The sequence below is a fragment of the Sparus aurata genome, chromosome 6 (assembly GCF_900880675.1).
Source record: "Sparus aurata chromosome 6, fSpaAur1.1, whole genome shotgun sequence".
Taxonomy (NCBI): domain Eukaryota; kingdom Metazoa; phylum Chordata; class Actinopteri; order Spariformes; family Sparidae; genus Sparus; species Sparus aurata.
In genome coordinates this window covers 25,592,656-25,613,456 of record NC_044192.1, presented here as the reverse complement: position 1 = coordinate 25,613,456, position 20,801 = coordinate 25,592,656, and the positions used below count along the sequence as shown (strand labels likewise).

General features: G+C 41.0%; 1 protein-coding gene across 7 annotated transcripts in view; it reads right to left on the bottom strand.

Annotated features, from left to right (window-relative positions):
• The window catches only part of dlgap4b (discs, large (Drosophila) homolog-associated protein 4b), a 110,695-nt gene that overhangs the window by 39,264 nt on the left and 50,630 nt on the right, over positions 1-20,801 (bottom strand). For 6 of the 7 annotated variants that reach the window (XM_030420201.1, XM_030420196.1, XM_030420195.1 and 3 more), the window contains one exon: positions 360-408. The exons of the other annotated variant lie outside the window; for it this stretch is intronic. The gene's annotated coding sequence lies outside the window, so the exon portion shown is untranslated. The remainder of the gene's footprint in view (positions 1-359; positions 409-20,801) is intronic. 7 annotated transcript variants of the gene reach the window in all.

Sequence of the window (20,801 nt, the reverse complement as noted above, 5' to 3'; positions counted from 1 at the left end):
AGCCTTCCTTGTGCTCGGGATGACAAACACAGCCAGAAATGGCGACTCTGTAGCATAATAGTGAAGGAAGGGTTGTGTTTGAAATTTGAATTTCACTCGCTTGTTCTGTAGTGAGTCATCCTTTGATGTCCCATCAGTGTGTTTGCAGGGAATAGCAATTAGCCCCTAATAAATGAAGCCAGTGGTGAATCCCGTCCCCGATGGTTAGAGAGGAGAAGGCAGTTTTTAAGGTCGGGGGTCCAAGGCTATGGCTCTGTGCGTGTATGAGTGTTTGTGTACTCAATTACAACTTCGAGTCAGTTCAATTAAATTAAAAGCAACATTACAGGTTGAGTGCTGAGGTCAGGCAAAGGACTTACATTGGCAGCTCATTTGTCAGAGGCCTCGGTCTGAGTAGGAGGAGGTTTCCTGAAAGAGATACGAGCAAAACTGTGTCAGTGTTTATGTGTGGTACGAACCCATACAATCCTGTCATGCTTTACTTGTTAACCGACAGGGACATCTGAGCACATTTTGCTTCAGACACACACACACACACACACACACACACACACACACAAACGGACACACACAGAGCGGAGGATAAGGCTTTGCTGTGCAACACCACGAATCGGGTTAAAATAATCTGATTGAGAACCAGTGCTTGGGGGCAACTTGTGTTCAGGCTGAGGCCAGGAAAAGTCTCAGCAAGCGGCTCCACCTTGTTGTCTACTTCACTCCTCTCTGCCCTACTTTCTCTCTCTCTTCCTCCTCTCCCACACCTTAGAGGGTAGTACAAAGGCGCCGACTCGCTTTAGCACATTTCAATCACGGCAGTCTCCCACTCATCTATATTCCAGTCGCTTTTATAACACCTGCAGCGTTACAGAAGCTACGACAATGTTGCATCGGGGCTCTTTTCACCTCAAGCCTCTGCAAACAGACGTGCACTTGCCATGTGTCTTGTCTGATAACGCTACAGAGTTCTGGACACAGGATTGTGTGTGCCTTTGCACATCCACAGTATTCATGTCTATGTGAGTGTTGGAGTTAATCACACTTATTTCCTTGCGCCTTTATTCAGTGTGTGTTACAACCCCGTCAATCACACTAGAAACATTGTCTCTGTTTTGTTTTTTTAACATTTCCACTGTCAGAGAGGTTGTTCAAGCAACTACACAAGCCCATACTTTGACAACAGCCGTCTAAAATCTGTGGGAGAATGCTTCTCCTGAGGTCATACATCAAACTGCATTATGGATTCCTCTTTTTCTCGAGAAATCTGCAAGAAGCGGCTTTGTTCATCAGTCCCACAAGCACCGAGACGTACAGTGTGTAGAAAGGTATAACCTTCATGTTAATAGTCAAATGTTGCTGAGTTTCAGTATTTGAAACCACTGATTAATTCCCTTATGCATATTCAACTTCACAACATTCACAATTCACAGCATGAAAACTGTGAATATTCTCTGTGATATTTTGTCCACTCACGCGGTGGGAGTCTTTGATGGTGGCAAAACACACAAGGACACCCAAGAGAGGGGATGGCACATACACAACACAAGCTTTCAATGCAGCACTTCCTGTTCCTGTTTTTAAATGTGGTGACACATGACACCCTGTTTCCAATCAAAGTCCAAGGAACTTATTTTCAAGGAACTTTTCCTTAGTGTGGAGTTCAACCTTGGTGACCTTTGACCAGTTTGAAAGTCACATCTTCTGAAATCTGACTGGCTTACCAGGTTGTAAAATGACTGATGGGCATGTTTAAAAATGCAACTATTTGGGCAAAGGTCAAAATGAAAAGAGTCAAGTCAAGGAATTGACAAATATGAATGCTGAATGAACCCAAAATCCCACTGAGAAACAGCCACGGACCAAAAATGTTAAACTGTCCCTTTGGTTGAGGCTGTAGGATGCCCTGAAGGCGGCGTTTGAGGTGGAGGGAATACAAAATGTCATGTTTCCTGGCCAGACCGTTCAGAACCTGAACATCCATAACCAAAATTTGTCAAAACACTGTGGTTAGCTCTGATATTCTTGGACAGAGTCAACAAACACCAAACTCCAAAGTGCTGTGACCTTTAGCATAAAAATGTCACAAAATGAAAATGCACAGACACACACATGCACGCACGCACACAAACCTCTAGCTGTGTTAAAGGTCGTCGGAATAAATAAATTAATTGTACACACAGAATAAAAATAATATAGGTAAAATGACTGCAAATGTAGAGGAGTGAATCTGATTGTCCCTCACTTGCACAGTCAAAGCTACACCAGGAAGCCACGAGGACTCCTCACACTTCCTGAGAGAACAGAAATTCTCACATTTTTAGGGCTCATTCATAAAGATGAAGTCGAATCCAAGACAAATGAAGGGCACGTTATAGAGTTTTGGGGATTGAATCGGGAATGGGATTAATGCCAAACCACTCTTCTCCCACTTCATCGCACACTGCGGATTCGAGGGACTAATGTCATACTGCACTCTTCGATGCAGAGTTTGTTGGGGGCAGAGTAAGGTAAATTAGAAATGAGATTGAGAAACAGATTGAGGCATCAGGCCAGAGGGATCTGCTGATTGGGCTCTTCATTTAGGGAATGCATTATAAATGTCTGTTCGCAGGCTGTGGAAAATCTCTCTGGCTGATGGAAATTGGCCTCAATTGAGAAACAATTACATTAGATTAGATGTTTTGGATTTTGCAGCTACATTGAGTGAACTGATGATGGAGGATTACTTTTTAGCACAGCAGATGTCGCACAGAAGGAAAAGTGTAGTTCATAATGAATAAAAAACAACATTTATTTAGCAAACATTTCTACGTGATGCATTTCAATGAATGAACTTAGATAAAGATTCTCTTGATAACCATTGGATCGATTGCTGTGAAACGCTGATCTGGTGAACTTTTCATGTAGCTTTAAAACAGAATGAGCAAATAACCTTGCTTGATAACTTCATAGCAGCAAAACTACTGACATTACCATCGGCCTTAGGTGTACTTTGTGTTTAGTGCTGCCTATAGTATTCCTCTAATACTCCTACAGGTCTGGTATGGTCATTCAGTTGTGTCGGTGCCCCAAAACGAAGCTCCAATTCGGTCGCCCCCCCTGAAAATGAACGAATCATCCACTGCTTACTCAAGTAGTTATGGCGATGATGACTACTTCTCCTTGCACTTAAATGTGTTATAAAATAACAACACTTTCAAAGAGTTTTGGCCCATGTAAGAATACAATAATTAGGTGGTATTACAAGCATAATTTGTAACATCACAAATATGTTTTTTTCTTCTCCAAAATGGAGGAACGAGAGCCAAAGTCGTGGAAGTAATCGGCTCTAAATCAAACAGTTCCTTGTTGTTACTTCTCAACTGTGAATTCCAATTACAGCAGGACCTGAAGGTTAGTATGTTTAGGTGCACTATCAAGCAGACACCGATGATTCAAAGTCCTCGATTGCAATATGCAAATTGTGCACATCGCTCACATAAATGCTGTGGGAACTATATTGAGCTGAAGAGGAAAAGGTTGGTGTGGAGGCCAACAGGCACGAGAGCCCTTTAGAAATCTGTTGGGCCATTTCATGGAGATGAGGACGAGAACTTCTCCTACTTATACATTTTGTAGTATTCAGGGAGCAGATGGGAGGCAACTTGAGTGTGACTGAAGATGAATCCCACAAATGAGGCAGTGTGACAACGCTTTTGGAAAGAATCACACGCTCATTCCAAAAATCTCTGCATGTTATAATTATGCTAATGACTCAGTATCTGGCTGCGGATATGGCGACTTGTTAAAATGTGGCCACTGAATAATGGAATTTGTGTGAGAGAGAGAGAGAGAGAGAGAGGTCTGAGCGTATATGACAACAAAACATGTGCCTACATTGTGTTCATTGGGAGGGTTTTTTTAAATAATTATTTTGACTCCATTTGATCTTGAGACAAAGACACGTTGAGTAATCAGTTTGCTTCAAGCTGACGCAGTTCTAAAAAAAGACGTGCCCTGTAACTTTTGTTATTTCACGAAGAGCAATCACTTAGTAATTAACTGAATGTTACAAGATGTTATCAGAATTCGCTGCTGATGGCCTGAAAAGCTTTTTGCATCTTTCAGTGAACGGTTGCCGCACTGTTCAGTGTTATTGTCTTTTTTTGTCCTTTCTAGTTCTTCCATTGAATTGTCTTCTGAAGAATGCAGTCTGTAATTCATCAAGAGGGTGAATCTCATTGATGAGCCGTATTCAAAATGTTAAACACGCTGTCTTTCACTCTTTGTGCCCTATGTTAACGATGCAAGTGCAACAACAAGTGCGTTCGGTTTTGTGTCTCCGTGCGCACCTGCTATTTAAGGTGCAAAAAGGGGCTGGGTGAGATGGTCCTGCTGCCTTCAGCTGTGCACATAGATTCTGTGAGAACAGTATAGAGCATAAAGAATAAGAACTTATATTAACTTATAAATCAATGCAGGCTGCCTCTTCAGCATTTTAAACACACAAAACATTATTTTGATTGATGATCCTGAGGAATTTCATCCCAGCCACTGGAGAGTGATTGATTGAAATGCCTTATTAATGTTTTATACAACATTATGTTGCAGCTGCACATTTGCTGGAGTATTTCGTTTTCTCTTGTTGACAAAATCATCAAACTGACGCTGCACCAAAAAAAATAAATAAAAAAAGGTACATTCTCAGTGCAAAGCCTAAGACCCAGTTACCACCAGACAACCTACAACTCTCTTTGTGCTGTCTCTCATTCCAATGAATCCCCAACCTGTGCACTCTGCTCCCTCAGAACCAGGGAAAGCACATTTTGTGGTAAGGATGACTCTTTAATTATTAAAGGAGAACTTCGGCCGTTTTTAACTCATATCCATGTTGATCGAGATACCGAGTGCTGTCAGTAGGAAAAATAACGTAAAGTTTTTGCTAAAGCAAAGCTAAAGCGAACCTATGGGGGATTCACTTTCGGTTATGTCTGCCCCCATAGGTTCGCTTTAGCTGCCGTTCTGATACTCGGTAAATAGTGTGCCAAATGTCCTCGTTATTTTTCCTAATGAAGCACTCGGTAACCTTGATCAACAGGGATATGGGTTAAAAACGGCTGAAGTTCTCCTTTAACTATACAAATGCATTGTCATATTTCATATGTTCTACTGAAACACATTTTTGAATTCAGTTATAAGTAGATAGATAGATAGATAGATAGAAAGATAGATAGATAGATAGATAGATAGATAGATAGATAGATAACTTTAAACAGACTGTAACTATTTAAAGGTCCAGTGTGTAGGATGATCTATCTGCAGAAATTAAATATAATATTTATAATAAGGTGTTAATCCATACGACATTACCTGAACCTAAGAATAATTGTATTTCCGTTACCTTAGAATAAACTTTTTATTCTTACAGAGGGAACTGGTCCTTGTCCACGGGATTCGTCATGAAGAAACGCCATGTTTCTACAGTAGCCCAGAAAGGAGGGGCCTTTCATGTTTCATTTTTAGAGGCAATGTAAGGGAGTGTGAGACACTTGTTTGCACTCTGCTACCTCAGTGCTAGACGCCTCTTACTCCTCCACACTGGACCTTTAAGTATAACTTTCTTGTAAAACTAACATTTCATTTTTCTCTCTTAAAAAATGTCCATGTGTGTCCCACTGAGCCAGTGTGGGAATAGAACAGGTCATCGTCCGGAAAATTCACAGTGAGAGAGTGGAAGTGTTGATGACGTGAAAATTGCTTTTCATGATTTCAGTCTCTCTACCCGGGTACCTCCCCTCAATGAAACCAGTGGCTTCTGTTGTTTGCTACATGTGAAAATTCCACTCCTGACATTGTCCAGACTTCACATGTTGAAAGTATAGAGACTCTTCTCTGCAGAAGATCACAAAGCGTTTGAGGCCTATACCGTCTGTTTTCATATTCCTTCTTTGAACCTCTTGCTCTGAGCGAGAGGATGAAGTACAGAGAGAGAAAGTGCTGGAAAAAAAAAAAAACAACTGCCAGCTCAGCCCGTCCTCGGGGCTAAAAAGTCACACACAAGAATAAGTTGAAAACTCGTACAGTAGATGCCAAGTTTCTGTTCTTGCCCATCTTTAGAACTTTAATGAGTTTGCACTTTGGTTTCAGAAGTTCTAAATAAACCATTAAGTCCTCGGGGATGCAGTGTCAGGGCTAGACAAAGATCAATGGGTCTTTTTCTTTATCTTTTCACCAGACCTTGAATCACCCCAACCCAAGACTCATAAAAATACAGTAAAATATTTGACTTAAACACCACCAGGATTCATTACTCTGTCTCCAGCCTCCGAATATAGCTCTCAATGGCACCATCACACATTGTATCCCAAACGGACAGTGATCTCCCCTGATCTCATAACTCAAACAATATTAGTAAATAATTAAAGGAAGAAAGAAGCAGATGAATTAATACAATTCTAACCCTTATACATTATGTTTTTACCATGCTGTCAAAGTTGATGCAACAATATGGCAAATTCCTCTTTACGCCATACTTTTTTTTAATGCGCATTGAATGCACGCACGTTATGACCTTTGAAAAGCTCCGTATTTTGGGAAATCAGGAAATGCAGCTTTAACGTTGTGGATGGCAAGCAGAAACAAACCTCCTTGACCAATAATATATCAAGAAAAGAAGAATCAAGAGAATTGGCGCAGGATCCCCGCAAGCAAACGGTGGTGTGAATGGGCCTAGTGATAGCTAAATGGGTGACTACAAAATGCGGCCGATTAACATTGTTTAGTGAACCTTTACAAGTGTAGAGCTGGACACTACATTGTGTTAGTATTACCGAGGAATGTTACATTCAGGTCACTGTGCCCATCTGTTGTTGCTTGCTGGGCTTGAGTTTGCCATGGTGTGATTTCAGCATATTTTTTGAACATGAGGTCATTCTGAAGAATAGCTAAAGAATATTCTGGACAGTATTTGTCATTGTTTTGTATTGTTTCAATGAGAATGAGCAAACATTTGCATAAAGCAAGCATATCTATCCGCTCCCATATTGATTAAAGTATCAAAAACATGAAAATATTGGTTGAAGGAGGAAAAATGTGCCATTAATTCCTGATGAATCTGGAGTTAACTACAGACAATCATGTGATTGATCACAATAAAGTATTTTAATTGATTGACAGCCCTGCTTTTAACACATCCTCACAATTACATTATTTCCTTCTGTTTTGTAATACTGTAAGTGACTGAACGCTGCATTGAGCTACGTCTTTGATTTTGCTCATAGGCTTCCTATAATTTCTGCATATTAACACCTATTTTGTACTTTTCATATCTGTTCAGAGAAATTTTTCAAACTTTGTCAACCATTTCCTGCAGATGTTTCAGTTTGGTCAGTGGCGGTTTCCTCTTGGAAACAGGTTTTAATTAATTATAATTGCTTTAACCTTATATCAAGTTTGCCCTTGGTATAATTCTCTGTTGACCCAGTTCTTATGCAGCAGTTGTATTTCAAAGCTCTCTGACAACCAAAGGCCAGACAAAAATGTCAGGAAAGTGGAAACTGGCAACCTCATTTGTATTTTCAGCTGAACAGTGCTTCATTAAAAAGTTTGCTCTAATTCCCCCTTAGGATGGAACTAGAAATATTTTTTGTGTATTCCCAAAGTAATACACAATTACGACTACACTGACGCATCGGTGTAATGTTTCATAAAGAGAGGGAACACGTTGTCTTTGTCATTAATGGATGAAGGAGCTTCAGGAGGGACCTCTTGAGGATAGCGGTTGTTGACAGAGAAGTTGGTTCCTTTTATTTCCCAGAATTAAAACACACCATTCAATTAGCCGCCCAAATCAATCAGAGACTGCCTAATTACAATAAATGAGTCTTGAAACACCAGTCCCTGGTCTTCAACTCAAGCTTTCCAAGAACCACTACAAGCGTAATCAATATTTGTGCCTTCTTCATCTGTTGTTATTGTGCAGGAGTTACAGAGACAGAGGCTTTAACAGGTTAGTAAAAGATAAACTACATACGGCTCAGTTGTTTACTTTCTTGTGGACCAAACAGTTATTCAGCCGAATGGCCCTGTGAGACAGGATTCATCAAATCACAATGTTAGGTTTAAAACATTACATAAATCTTGCGGCCCTCCGTTGTACTTGTTGTAAGGAAGAGAATCCATAGAGTACATGTTTCAGCCGCGGACGATCGAGTGGCAGACGGTGTAAATGGAGACTGCTGGGAAAATGCAGACCGACAGCGAACGCCGCACGCTAGCTCTGCAGGACCTGGCTCAGGAGAGAGATGCACTGCCTCCAGACAATATGTGCACAGACACACACACACACCCACACACCCACACACAGACACATGCACACACGCGTGCACACACACACTCTGAGCTTACTGTACGTATAGATTTGTCTATGGATACCTTTATTAAGCAAGAATGCCACATGTACGCAGTCACGCGAATACAGAAAAACACTGACACACACATGAACAGACACACATTCTCACACACACACACAAACACACACACACACGCACACACACTCACACACACACACACACACACACACACACACACACACACACACACACACAAGTGAAATAAGGGGGGCAGGCCCTCAAGACAGACGACACCTGTCTCTCTCTGCCTGTCTATCTATCTCTCTCTGGGGCTGCAGCTATAGCAGAGGGAGATGTAGCTGAGGGTGAGAGGAAGTGAAATAAGCCTTATTTTGTACACAAACACACTCACACACACACACACACACACACACACACAGACAGATGACTGGAGTCTTCGACTTCATTGACAGATGGATAGAGCTGTGAGGGAGGGAAGGAAAGATGAAAATAGTGACTTGGACTAAATGATCATTATCAACATTTCTTCTGACTGCTTTTAAGTGTCAGCAATTATGATCAGAAATTATATCTGCTGCCTACATGCAAGAGGTGGAAATGGGTGGAAATGAAAGCCCACCATTCTTTCCATGTTGTAAATATAAAATTTGTTTTCTATGTCTTTATAATGCATTCAGACCTGATGTCAGACCTAGTATGTTAGACTCAGAAGGATTTTGTGTGTGCTTATGTAAGTATAAAATGTTTGTGTGTAGTTTTGTGTACTTCCTTGTTCCAGAAGTGTTTGATTAGGCATCTATCTGCACTGTGACCACTGTTAAATGAGAACAGCATCGAGTCTATTATCGATTCATTAATTTAGCCTTCAAACAGCACATTCTCGCCTGGGCATTTGGCTAAATGGACGACTGGCTGTCTCTCACATATGTGAAAATAGCAGGTTCTAGGTGAAGTCTCATGTAGGACAGACATGCCAAGAATCTACAGCTGGTCTCTGCTTTACAGCCAGAAATGCTGCAGGAGTCTGTTTGCCACATTAAACATCCGACAAATCCCTCCAACAAGTCACTCAGCAATAATTAGCAACTTTACCCACAGACAAATAATTCAATGTCAATTTTAAATAAATGATCTCTGTTTCTATCATCAGATTTCTGTTTAGGGTGACCAGAAATTCAGAAATCAAAAGCAAAACCGAATCTTTTCTTGTTGGTCCTGAAAATTGTACTGAAACCGAATTTTAAAAAAGGCATTATAACCTGATATAACAAAAACTCTGATCACTTTTAAACATCCTTTTAAAGTAACGGGACATTTCATGTAACGGACGATTTACACACTGTTGCAGTCATTCTGTTTCTTTTCCTAATGACAGACAATTCACCTCATGATCAAAAATAATACACTTCAGTGTTTTGACTTTCAGTGTTGTTCTATACTGGAGCTCATAACTCTATCAACAAATTGTTATTATTTCACTGCTTTCTTAATGTATACCAACTGAAAACACAATGGACAGCAAACATTTGGAGGGACATGGGGCCATATTTCAAGGTACAACAACATATTTGACAAACCCATTCGCTTATGTTAGCATTCAAACAATTTACTAGCTAACTTTACCATTTGATTACATGCAGTGTGTTTTACCTAAAGGCTGAAATAAATATGTCCAAGTTTTGTGTTAATATTTTAGAGTGGCAATGTTAGCTAGGAACATTAGCGGTTGTCTAATGGAGGCTAATGGGTTGTCAAATATGTTGTTTAATCTTACCAACGTACCTCCGAGTCTTCAGTTGTAATAAGACTCGACAGCCCTGGTAACACCTCTCTGAAGTTGTACACAGTGCTAATTTGAGCTAAACGCTAATGTCAGAATGCCCACATGCTCACAATGACAATGCTAATATTCGGTGACAATGCCAACAGGGCGATGTATAACAGGTGTGATGTCTACCATGTTTATCATTAGTCTTTAAGCGAGCTAACATTTGCTAATTAGCAAAGAGCACAAAGTGTGGCTACAGGGAATGTTTCAATCAAATGACGACACCAGATTAATGGTTTTGATGGGCTGACAACTAATGCTAATAGTAAATGCAGGTCTGTATGTTCTGAGCTTGACTCATTAACTACAGTATAGCAGGTTAGTGCTTCCAGTAACGTCAGTGAAGCTACCAGGGAATAATGTAACCATTCTGCCTTTTAGCAAGTTGCTGAATGGCAATGTGGGTAATGGTGAGTGAGCCTCGGGTTAACAAGTGTCCACATCACGTCCTCCACTGTGTGACAGCGCTGGGTCTTGCTGGTAACATGATTATTTCCCATGTTGTGATGGGACTATGCAATAAAAGCATCACCGTAGAGAGATGTGCTGCAATTTAGTTGTATTTTCAGCTGTATAACAAGGGCTGAATAAAATCACATCACTGAGCCATGAAAACAAAGACGCAATATGACACCTCAAATTTCAATTACACTGGCAGGTAGAAGCCATTAAACTGCCATTACTGTTATTAAACCCTCTGCTGTCTTTATTGCAGGATGAAACTCTGGAGACATTTTGAGAGGCCCAGTGGGAGACACATATATATATGTGTAACTAAATAAGTTACATTCAATTACAACCCGTTGAGGCCCATAGCATTACCAATGATGCTATTATTTGGTGTCTGGAATATGGCCGATCGTACTGCCAACAACCTGGCTATGGCAGTGATTCTCAATTTTACATCCTGTTTATTGGTTTAGAGCAGCTGCTGACGGCAAAAAGTCGAACCTCGTTCCCTTCCTGCCACCGTGATACTGTTAGCCTTGAACAGCGCGACACTGGGCCTTTTGGGAGTTACAGGCCAGCAGCCTGCCCATTTGAAAAGGGAGAATAGAGTACAGGAGAAAGTAGGCTGTAGGGATAAAAAACCTAACTGAAACAAATGATGTGCTTGCAGCAACTGACCACACGGCCCGGACTCATGAGAAGGAAAAGATGGATGAGTGTCGGTGGGAAGGCTTGCACAAGAAGAGGGAATTGGATTTTACTGAGGCAAACAAGATGGATGGATGTGGACCAAGCCATCCTGTCTCCACGGCGAGTGGCTCTGCTGTCTGATACTTCAGAAGGGGTCGGTGAGAGGAGAGGCCGGCACGTCATTTTTAACAGACAACAAGCAGGGAGAACGGGCGTGCTGGAAAGTAGGACAAGAACAGGCTGGCCTACTGTAAAAGCCCATGGGATGTTCAAAGATAAAGAAAGACCACTCTCACTGACAGCAGAGTGCTGCATTTACTGAGCCGCAACAATAGCCTGTTAAGACAGCCAGACGGCAGGAATTTTAAGCTTTGTTTATGTGCTATTTATATTAGCTCAGGGCAATGCATTAGTCACAGGCTACATTACAGGTTTGAGCTAAACTGAGTATTGTTTACCTTTTTTCTCTTCACATTGATTTAAAGTGGCCTGCTGGTCACATGTTGTAATGGTTAATGAGGCCTCAGAGACCAGCGAGGCATGCAGGGAGGTCATAGTCTTTAAATATCTAAAATCAAAGCTGCATATATTCTCTCACCTCAGAAAACGGAAGTGTAACACACTGAAACGCAGTTAGTTGAACAGCCTCAGGGTTCTTGAAAATCCCTCAAAACGAGAGGTGTCAGAATTGGGGTGTTATGCTCATTTGACCTGAAAAGGACAGCATAGTCTCAGTGTTCTTACTTTGAATGTTAAAAAGTCACTTCTTCTTCAACCACCATAATTTAATAAACAAGACAATCCAATTATATTTATCTTCAAGTCTTCACAGAGATAATACTTAAGAATAAGCAGCTTGAGTAAACCACTTTAAGTGAGGAAATAGGGACAGAAGGGCATGGAGAGGAATCAACACAAAGTACGATAGGTCTCAATATGCTTTTCCTCAGAATAATAGTCTCTAAACGGTTCGTGCGTGCCTTGCAGTCCACTTTGCGTTTTCGCTCCCGATAAAGACAAGCATGCAGCAGACATCTGGACAGTGTTTGAGCGATGGCTCAAACATCTGCTACAGCTCAGGCGCAACCGGATTGTGTGTGTGTACAACTGTGCAGGTGTTCATCCAACAACACACACAGGCACGCAGATTTCTTCATGCCAGAAATTGACATAATCACTTCATTTAAGTCAGTTGTTTAGCCTGGAGGGACAAGCAAATGATCAGTAGCTACCATTACCGAGGACAACCGGATTCATCTATCACCATCTGCACCAAAGCTCAGTGTCGGATGAATCTGAAATATATTCTCATAATGGGAAGCAAGCAAGTTTGCCTTGAGTGATACTGTGATTGGAAACGATATGTGTGGAATCCCAAAATTGGAGTAAAATGTTGGAAAGTAATCAGTAAAATTTGCTTTGCATTTGTGGAATTGCTGGATTTGTCTAATGCGATAATTGTGCAGCTCTGATTGCCCTTTGCTGTTCAGTAATCACTGCAAGTGAAGTCGCACTGATGAATAACAGAACTGTGCAGCGGCAGCAGCATACAGACATGCAGATGTCCCTGTACCTTTGTGTGTAATCACTGATGTAGCTATGTTCACAACACTTCACCTCCACCTGGCTGTGCAGCTCCTTCTTGGTCTTTCATCACTATTACATTGAGACAAGCTGTTCATGGGAGAAGACAAATTCTTTCGAAAGGGAGTTTCAGTAAATTGACTTAGTGATGGACCTTTGATACCGAGACACTGACGCTTGTTGCAGTTGACACGTGCGTCAGAGCTTGTGTCAGAAAATGATTACCATACTGTGCGTGAGATGACTTTAGAAGCTGAAAACATCACTGCACCCAAAAAAAGGTTTTGATCCAAGGTTTTGGTGATTATAACAAAACAGGTGATGCATTCTTTGATAGCACATAAGAGATTGGCTAAAGAAAGAAAGAGTACCCACATGAGGTTCAGTGTACAGTATAAATACCATTATTATTATATTGTGAGTTTATTGTGAATTAAAATCTGAACACGCAGGGATGATAGAAATGGCCGGTCCATCACTCCACATAGCTCAAGAACTACTGTATAGATTTCTATCTAATTTTGTTCCGACATTTGTGGTCCCCAGAGGATGAATCCTGCTGACTTTGCTTAGCAAGCCACTATGTGGTTGACAATTGTAGTTTTGACTCAAAAATCTTGATTACCTCAACTGTATTGATATACCATTTTTTTTGCTAAACTGATAAGCAGAATTTTAAGTTAGCAAGTTATCGCTCATTAGATTTCAGCTCCTAAAACTAGAACATCTGTCTTGTCTTTGTGCAGTTCCAAAAAAAATAGCAAATGTTAGCCTGCATACATATGATGCTAAGATGGTGAACATGCTAAACATTAACCATGAAAAAACATCAGCACGTTAGTATTGTCCTACAGAGCATGCTAGTATGCTAACAATAGCCTTTCACTCTGGCACAGTCTTACCACAGCTGCCACTGGGTATAGACTCTTGCTATTGTGATGATGAGGATTGTGTTTATCATTATCATTACATCACCTCATTATTAATATTTGATGTACTGTATTATTGTCTGCACATTTACAACACAATTGACGGAGGACACTGATTCAAAATGAAAATCCTGAAAAACACTGAAATAACCCTGTTGTCTTGTTAAACAATCTTTCTCCCAACATTGATATTAGAAATATGCTTTCCTTGTTTATGTGTAATTAACATGAACGAAAAATACATTAAGCCAGAATCCCTACAAGGCCTTTACAGCTCTTGATTATGGGCAACATTGTCTATCACAACATTTACCGCACCATATTGACAGCCATATTGTGACCTACTCACTGCAATACTGTAACAACAGAATACAAATATGAGAGGATCAAATGAGCATATGTGGTCGTCTTATAAGTATTTGTTTTGCATATGTCAGATTTAAAAATCTGAAATCAATGGGTTAATGGGCAGCTGCTTCACTGAGGCTGAATACTGTTGCTACTATTTTATTTCTGCCATGGCGCATGGTGGGAAAATCTCCAAACTTCACAAGACTTCATCCACCTATTGATACTGGATTCACAGCCACAGAATACACAATGAGGATATTGTAAAGCAGAAAACGTATTAATTAATTTTCCTTAAAGGAGATCTCTTCTTCTTTCTCGTTTTTTTTCATCTCCTGTTCAGTGTGTTATACTGTGTATATTCTTGTGCATGTAAAAGACCCACAGAAGCTCCTCTCTCCGTCGGAAAACACTGCCACTTACACGCCTCTTCAGTAGTCCTGCCCTTAATTCAGTGACATCACGAGACTTCCCAGTTACACATATGCATAATTTATGCCGAGTAGATAGTTTGGCACATTGGTTTAGCATAGCTGCTCTGTTGTTGTTAACGGTGCTGGGTCAGACATGTGTGAGCTGACCAATCAGAGGGGGGACCTTAAAGAGACAGGACAGAGCAGACAGCGGCAGTACTGGACGGTATAAGAAAACTGATATGTTGTGATGTCAACCTATTCCAGTAGTGACCCGAATTAAAATGATGAACCTGAAAGGGAACATAATTTTGTCTCCCCTAATTTAGTCCAAACTGTGCTGGTAGAGTAGATAATAGATCATAGATCATAGAACACATATACATCAACCTAGTCATCAATAAAGAAATTATAGTACCAAAATACGCAGCACATTTCATGCTAATCAAACTTAGTGCAATGAAACAGGAAATCAGGCCAAAAGGTACCGAACAAACTTTAAATCTGCAGTTTTTAAGAAATGACAAACGGCTATAAATTATTTTCTTTGTGGAGAACGAGCACCGTGTGATGCATTTCTCTGTTCTACCAAGCATTGTTGTTTAAATCCTCATGAGGATATAAAACGCACACACACACACACACACACACACACAAATGTGTATAAATGTATTCCTAACTTTTGTTTCCAAGTGATTTACATTTTGAGAAGTTTTGTTACAGCTGACATCTCTGTTAGTAAATGATTGACAGCAGTATGTTATAACACTCTACAATTTAAAGCATCGTAAGAATCGTAAGAAACTAACATTCAAAAGTCCGTATGACTAAATAGAAACAGTCTGACAGACTGTGCCAAATCTATTTTTATCTCCCACTGATTTGTAAATGTCAGAGGATGAACACCTCCTGTTTTTCTAACTTTCAAAATGGCAACATTTTCCTGAACATTTTGTTCTTGTCCTCTTTGCTTCTATGAATTCTGTCTGTCACACCTTTAGAAGGATGTAACATTTGAATGATATCTGAGTTTTGGAAGGTGTCTCCTCTGAGTCAAAGTCTTTCTTGACTGATGCCTACTGCACAGCTGTGATTCCTCCAGGAATAGGCCCTCAACACTGATCACTTAGCACCGTCACCCTCCAAAGTCAAGCATATTATCATCTCACAAAATCAGCTGAGCAATTGTTGACTCCTTCTGAGAGCGGTTTCATCATTGTTTCTCTTGTTGAGGAAGTCTTGGCTGAAACACAAGGTGTCCCAGATCTCTATTACCACATCTGTGACTCGGTCCCAGGGGAAACTTAAAAACGGTGATGACGCTTTGCGGTGACGCTAGCTGCCTTAACATTCATAGTCATCACTGCTGACACACTTCCCCCTGCACCCTACACAGCTATGGGGAGGGGAGGTTCCTAACATTAACTCTATGCAAAAAAACACTTGATGCTTGAACACTTCATTGTTGTCATTTGGAGGGTTTTATTTTGCTACGGTCTGTTAAAAGCAGCCAATCATATGCTATTGCTGTCTTTAACCGTATCAGAGGCTGCCCTGAATACATCCTACAGTATGTGTGGCCCAAAACATTGAGATGAAGTTCATCTTGTTTTGCTTTATTGGAACTGCAGAGGAAGGTGCTCTCGAACGTTTTCGTCCTTCATGGTGTCTCTCAAAAAGTGGCCAGCATGCGCAGCTAAGCCACTAAACAAGGGCTGCAGGAGCAATAAAACTTGGCCTTGACTTTGAGTTTTAGTGATTAATCCATCAGTCCAATAATTTCCATTGGCTATATCTATTGGACTTAGGAATTTGGAACATTCGATTAGTTTAATGGGAACTATGACGATTTTAAACCAGTTTTGTTTCACTATAGTGTTTAAAGTACATGTAAATGAACAGATGTTAGACTTCTCTCCATTTTGCCTGCACCCAGAAGCACCCCAAAATCCCTCAAATGACGAAAACAAAACATAATTTGGTGGATTGTAGGGCTGTTGTAGCAACTACAGATTGAACTCAAGGCAGTAATGATCAAATACGAACCTCAATCCTGTTCACTGTCTATCGGTCCAGTGTGGTGCAGTGCATTCTGGTCATTGTAGGTTTTCTGCCTTTCAAGCAAAACAGCCTTTTCGCTCTGTTTTCGGTTTTCCGTCTTGCTGACATTTTTTAAATCAAAACGGTAATTTAAATACCGGAGAGAGACCAAGGCCTGTACATGCACACGTACTCCTGTAATTGATATTGCTATAAGCGGTCCTGCTCAACAAATAATCCAGATTTTCTTTTATTTAATACAATTAAACAAGGTTCTACTCACTGATATAATAATACATATTATAGCTTTTTTTTTTTTTTTTAAACCTCCTGATCCTTGATCTATTCTCATTGGAAGTTCACTTGCTGAAGCATGTGGTTATTCTGACAAGGCTAAACATAAACGTAGAACACAAACAGAACTGAGTGGTCCGTCTGTCCTACTGAAGCTCTATCTTTGTACCACTAAGACAGTTCTGAACATTTTGCACTGATTTGTAACCGGGGACACATTCAAAAACAGAAAGCACGACTCAACTATTGTACACTGTGATGTTCGTGTAGTCATATAGCCATCAGACTGTGCATCAAACACAAGGAAAAGAATGTCAAAACAAGAAAGACACCTACCTGACTGACATGGTGAGCGTTATATAGTATTATGAGATTAGAAAACAGTGAATTCCCAATCCCCAAAGTGAAACATAAAACTGAGGAATTAAAACGATAAATTAGTATTTTCTACTCTAAACCTCCAGGTAACTCCAGTCACTTTTCTTATTCATGCAGAACTGTTCCTGTGATTTACATAAAGAGGACTGCTCCTGCTTGAGGCTCTCCTTTAATTTTCCCCTTCATATCCTGAGTCAAGCCGTGTAAATATGAAAACACAACCATGCTCCCCTGTCACTATGCATTTTCACCTGCGTGCTGTCATTCGCGGGCAGAGACGCTCACGTTATGAGTCGGCCTGAATCCTTCGATTTCCTGAGTGTCAGGAACTCGTCTGCAGGATGTGAATAGGCGATTCAGTCACAGTCAGATGTATCACCGGATGTGCGTTCCCCTCCCGCTGAAGTTATGGATGATTTGGCTGATTCACGGAGAAAACAAGACGGGGATGAGTGGGCGTATATCTCTGACCTCAGAGGCTGATTAATAACCGGCTACGCACACCTCCTGTGACTTTGGTTCAGGCTGACGATTCACAGGTGAGAAGACTGCAATTACCATGGACAGAAGAAGGCATTCGGCACGGTGAGGGTATACACCGTGTGAGATCTGCTCTACTTTCACACGCATGCATTTTTCAGGAATAAAAAAAATAGATGTAGGCCCTTTTTCAGCCGAGCCATCCTATAGAAAAACCACGCTTTGCTGCTGATTGAGGCTTTGCGTCTGGATGAGGCATCTTGACGTGAACTCCTCCAGCAAACAGGAAGCACTTCAGACACGACAGGATCGCTTCCTTTCTCACCGCAGAGACTTAACGCATCACACTCAAAATGTTAAGTAGAATTGAATATGTCAACCATAACTACAGAAACTCTATTAGTCCTCTTAAATGTAAATCACACAGGCGTTGGGAGTTTCCTTTGAAGAGCGGGGACATTACTGTGTCACTGCCAGCGGCTTTAGAGGTGCTCAGGCATTGGGCGAATCCACGGAAATACAGCTTAGTCATCTCTGACTCCAAGTTGTGTGTTTGCTGGTGTGTGAGATCGCTGACTTCCTCTTCTTTCTCTCTTTACCATCCCGCGTTATCTGTCCTCGTTGCTACTGTATGTCACTTAAGCCAAATGAGACGTCTTCCCTCCACCTTTTTTATCTGCTCCACTCCACTCCACACTTAAAAAGGTCCCCCCACTCTCCATCTCTCTCTGGTCCCTTTTGCTCCATCTCCCCCTCCTCCTCCTCCTCCTCCTCCTCCTCCTCCTCCTCTTCCTCCCCGTGTGGCTGCTGAAAGCTCTTTAAAGATGCCCGGGGGGGCTTAACCACTTTGACATTATTACATGAGCCTGTCTCACTCAAACCAATCCCAAGCCAATTGAGAAGCTTACGTCTTTGCTGGAGCGGCTTTCCGAGGAGGGGGGAAGCTCCCAGTCCACACTGACATGACCAAAGACCGGCTGTAGACTTTTAAAACACCTGACTCATTTATGCAGCTTTCGTGCTGAATGGATAAGAATAGGAGAGAACTGTAATTTATATTGAGATCACCGAGCGGTACACTCTCTCTGCTGAAGAGCAGATACAGCTTAGGGGAAATCTTATATTATGCCAGAGTTTAATATTCTATATGTGCCGTAAATTATATATGCTGTGGTGAGTCACAGAGGAGTAATAAGAATCCCAATAAGCTTATGTAAAAGTTAAATATTTTGTCAAGTCAAACAGCATGTTACACAGTGTGGCGTGGGGAGGACCTCTACAAGTGCAGGGGTCTGAATAACAATACTCTGTCTATTCAGTTTACTAAGAGTTTGTTTGTTTATTTAGATTGTTTTTAAAAATCAGACAATGAAGATTCTTCCTCTTCTGAATAGAATTTCTTCCCCAAAACTACATAGCGCACCTTTAATACAGGAAGTTTAAAAGTTTTCCAGGTTCAGTCGCCTCAATCGATCACACCCCCCGCATGCAGACAATCCTCGTTTGAATTTAAAGCTGACAGGAGACAGGCAATCATTACAACTACCGTAAGGAATCACAAAACCAGTAGCCAGTTCCGCTTGAATAATTTCCAGGTCAAATGTTTTTTTATCAACATGCTGTCGACGGATAGTGACATGCAGACAGCTGATAAATTCAAAGAAGCAGGATGTTTCCATAGTGTATCACTGGAGGTTTTAAGGACCTTCATGGTTACCACGTTTATCATCAGGTGGCGTGATCTCTCTGTCTACTGATCTGCTGAAATGTTTCAATACAGTCAAAGCTTTAACATCTCTTAGATCACTAATAGCAGAGTCCTTTTAGGCCTGCCGAGTAGCAAGACTAATGGTCACAAAGAGATACAAACTCCATGTACAGAAGTCAAATCTGATTAAAAAAAAAAACTGGATAATATGTTTGGTGACTTTGGCCCAAAATAAGGTTTAAAATGCCTCTTTTTCCGCAACAGCTTATACTTCTATTGTGCATGAGGATGGTTTAATGACACCATCTTCTTTTATAGCTGTACCCAGAGTGCTGCGATGTGATGCATTCAGCTCGTCCCACTTGAGCTGTTGAACAAATGCGAGTTTAATGTCTAATGTTTGAATCACCTCACCTTTCTTGGTAATCCTGTACATAAGCGTGATATCCTCCTCGTCCATGCTCATTGTTCATGGTTGAAAGGCTGCTCCTGGCTAATTTCCGGTGGCAGGAAAAAAGAAAATGGACAAATCGGATTCAAGCTGGCCGGACAAACAGGAAGTCAGAGCTGTCCAGTCTTCATTTTTTTTGTCTCCACCTCCTAGATCAAGCTGTTGCACTTGATCAAGCTTGTTGACTATGTTTGACGCCGACAGAGGGCGCGACTACAGCGGGATGGGGAGAGGTGGACTCTGTGATGCTCGGTGCTCACACACAGTCAAAGGGTGCTTCCCACATGTCGAACTTTTGAGGTGAGGATGCCGACCCCGTCTCTGTCAACATCGTACTGCCGCTTTTTACGTATTGTATTGAAAAATTGAAAATAAAATACTCAAAAAATAAAATATATAAATAAAAAATACCTGAAGTGGTTTGAAACCTCTATATACTCTGCTAATACCACATCCTCAGCTGTGTCCCGTGTTGGCTCATCTCTGCCCCAATGAAACAGTCCCAAATGTACAACACTCTATTCATTACTCCGGTATTTCTGTCCTCATAGATTCTGATATTAAATGAATCAACTCAACTATCACTCAAAAATCACACAGCAGCCCTGCCTCACTACAAAAGTTTCGGGACAGTGAACTTCTAAAAACAAACAAAAAAAAAACCCAAAACCCTTTCACATTCCTGGAAGTGTCCATATTTGTCAAAGCACACTGGGTTCACTTGACCTGTCAGCTTGATTTGACTCTGGCTTTTGTTTCACAGCCTCGTGCGCTGGAACAAAACACTTTTCGGGAGCAGAGGCAGAGGCACACTGGGAAATGAATGGCAGCATCGGAGGAGGATAAAAGAAAAAAACAAC